The following is a 3207-nucleotide window of genomic DNA, read 5'->3' as shown; positions in this document are numbered from 1 at the left end:
TCGGCCAGGATGGTCTCGATCTCCTGACCTCGTGATCCGCCCGTCTCGGCCTCCCAAAGTGCTGGGATTACAGGCTTGAGCCACCGCGCCCGGCCGAAAAACTACATTTTAAATACGAATGGAGGCGCTGCTCTGGGCCCAGCTCCGACTCGGCGCGAGTAGGAGGAGGAGCTGCGGTGGTGCTGCCGGTCCCCGGGCAGAGGAGGCGCGGGTGGCTCCGGGACCATGGAGCCTGGTGACGCGGCGTGCCCAGGCCCGGGTCGGGTTGCCTAGGCGCTGCCGCGGCGGCAGATGCTGCTGCAGCTGCTGCTGGGTCGGGGACTTCGAGTCATGGCCTCGGCCTTGGCCTCCTCCTCTGGGAAGGAGGCGGAGGAGAGCCACCGGCCAGACAGTGTGAGCCTGCTCACCTTCGTCCTGCTGCTCATGCTCACCATCCTCACCATATGGCTCTTCAAGCACTGCCGGGTGCACTTACTGCATGAGACCGGGCTAGCCATGATCTGTGGGCTCATCGCTGGGATGATCCTGAGGTATGGTACCCCTTCCACCAGTGGCCGCAAATCATTCAACTGCACTCAGGAAGATCGGGCCTTCAGCACTTTAGTAGTGAATGTCAGAGGTAAGTTCTTCGAATACACACTGAAAGGAGAGATCAGCCCTGGCAAGATCAACAGCATAGAGCAGAATGACATGCTATGGAAGGTAACATTCAACCCAGAGGTATTTTTCAACATTCTTCTGCCTCCAGTTATTTTCCATGCTGGATACAGCTTAAAGAGACACTTTTTTAGAAATCTCGGGTCACACCTTCTTGGGGACTGTTGTTTCATGCTTCCTTATTGGAAATCTCATGTATGGTATGGTGAAGCTCATGAAGATTATGGGACAGCTCTCAGATAAATTTTACTAGGCACATTGTCTCTTTTTAGGAGCAATCATCTCTGCCACTGACCCAGTGACTGTGCTGGCGATATTTAATGAATTGCATGCAGACATGGATCTTTATGTACTTCTGTTTGGAGAGAGCATCCTAAATGACGTTGTTGCCCTTGTACTTTCCTCATCTATTGTTGCCTACCAGTCAGCAGGACTGAACTTCAACTCACGCCTTTGATGCTGCTGCCTTTTTAAAGTCAGTTGGCATTTTTCTAGGCATATTTAGTGGCTGTTTTACCATGGGAGCTGTGACTGGTGTTGTGACTGCTTTAGTGACCAAGTTTACCAAACTGGACTGCTTCCCCCTGCCGGAGAGGGCGCTCTTCTTCCTCATGTCCTGGAGCACGTTTCTCTTGGCAGAAGCCTACGAATTTACAGGCGTTGTAGCTGTCCTTTTCTGTGGAATCACACAAGCTCATTACACCTACAACAATCTGTCGGTGGAATCAAGAAGTCAAACCAAGCAGCTCTTTGAGGTGTTACATTTCCTGGCAGAAAACTTCATCTTCTTCTGCATGGTCCTGGTGCTATTTACCTTCCAGAAGCGTGTTTTCAGCCCCATTTTCATCATTGGAGGTTTCGTTGCCGTCTTCCTGGGCAGAGCTGCCCATATCGACCCGCTCTCCCTCTTCCTCAACTTGGGCAGAAGGCATAAGATTGGCTGGAATTTCCAACACATGATGATGTTTTCAGGCCTCAGGAGCAATGGCCTTTGCGTTGGCCATCCGTGACACGGCATCCTATGCTCGCCACATGATGTTCACCACCATGCCTTTCATTGTGTTCTTCACCATCTGGATCATTGGAGGAGGCACGACACACATGTTGTCATGGCTTAATATCAGAGTTGGCCTCGAGGAGCCCTCCAAAGAGGACCACAATGAACACCACTGGCAGTACTTCAGAGTTGGTGTTGACCCCGATCAAGATCCACCAGCCAACAACCACAGCTTTCAAGTCTTACAAGGGGACAGCCCAGATTCTGCCAGAGGAAACCGGACAAAACAGGAGAGTACGTGGATATTCAGGCTGTGGTACAGCTTTGATCGTAATTACCTGAAGCCCATCCTCACACACAGCGGCTCCCTGCTAATCACCACTCTCCCGTCTGGTGTAGACACAGCGGCTCCCCGCTAACCGCCACTCTCCCGCCTGGTGTAGACACAGCGGCTCCCCGCTAACCGCCACTCTCCCGCCTGGTGTAGACACAGCGGCTCTCCTAACCGCNCTCCCCGCTAACCGCCACTCTCCCGCCTGGTGTAGACACAGCGGCTCTCCTAACCGCCACTCTCCCGCCTGGTGTAGACACAGCGGCTCTCCTAACCGCCACTCTCCTGCCTGGTGTAGCTTGCTAGCTCGATGTCTCACCAGTCATGGAGGTGTACGATAACCAAAAGCCACTGAGAGAGGGAAACTCTGATTTTATTCTGACCGAAGGCGACCTCACATTGACCTACGGGGACAGCACAGTGACTGCAAATCGCTCCTCAGGTTCCCACACTGCCTCCACGGGTCTGGAGGGCAGCTGGAGAATGAAGAGCAGCTCAGAGGAAGTGCTGGAGCGGGACCTGGGAATGGGAAACCAGAAGGTTTCGAGCCGGGGTGCCCACCTAGTGTTTCCTCTGGAAGATAATGTTTGACTTTCCCCCCAAACCCTGGCACGATGGAGGAGGCTCCCAAAGGGGTGAGGATAGCTTCAAGCCCTAGTGTTGCTTGAGGTGGGGCAGTGACTAGATTGAACTAACTTTTCTATTTTGTTGGGGTCTGAAGCTATTGTAACACTTAAAATTTAACTCACGATGCAGATGGTGAGGCAAAAGTGTCTCTAAATTCAGACAAACGTAGACCTATTTCTACTTTTTTTTTTCAGATAGTAGTGCGCTGTTTCAGAGTTAAGCAAACAAAAAAATAGCATACTTTAATGGTCAGTATCTGAACAAGGCAGGGCAGGTGCTGTGTGGAGGGCTTCCTCTTACGAGAGGCTGCATGTCAGTACACAGTGGTGCAAGTCAAGCTGACCACAGAAATATCAAGTTAGGGGAGAACAGGCTGGAAGAAAGATCGAGAAGGAAGGCAATTGAGATTGGACCTCCAGAGATTATGGGAAATTGTTGTTAAATGGAACAGAAAACATGAAAAAATAATATGAGTGGAGGCTCTGGCAATGAAGGCTGTGTGACTGCAACCTCATATCAGGATTCCTGACTTTTATGCTACCTGTGTTTCTTCTAGACTGAAGATTTGAAAATACATCCACAAACATTTCAACAT

General features: G+C 51.2%; 1 pseudogene; it reads left to right on the top strand.

The window, feature by feature from the left end:
• The first annotated feature begins 225 nt into the window (after window positions 1-225).
• Window positions 226-2845, top strand: LOC112635385 (annotated as a pseudogene).
• The last annotated feature ends 362 nt before the right edge of the window (window positions 2846-3207 follow it).

The sequence above is a fragment of the Theropithecus gelada genome, chromosome 11 (genome assembly GCF_003255815.1).
Source record: "Theropithecus gelada isolate Dixy chromosome 11, Tgel_1.0, whole genome shotgun sequence".
NCBI classification, from domain to species: domain Eukaryota; kingdom Metazoa; phylum Chordata; class Mammalia; order Primates; family Cercopithecidae; genus Theropithecus; species Theropithecus gelada.
The sequence above is the reverse complement of the archived record's forward strand: the minus strand, read 5'-3'. Positions and strand labels throughout refer to the sequence as shown.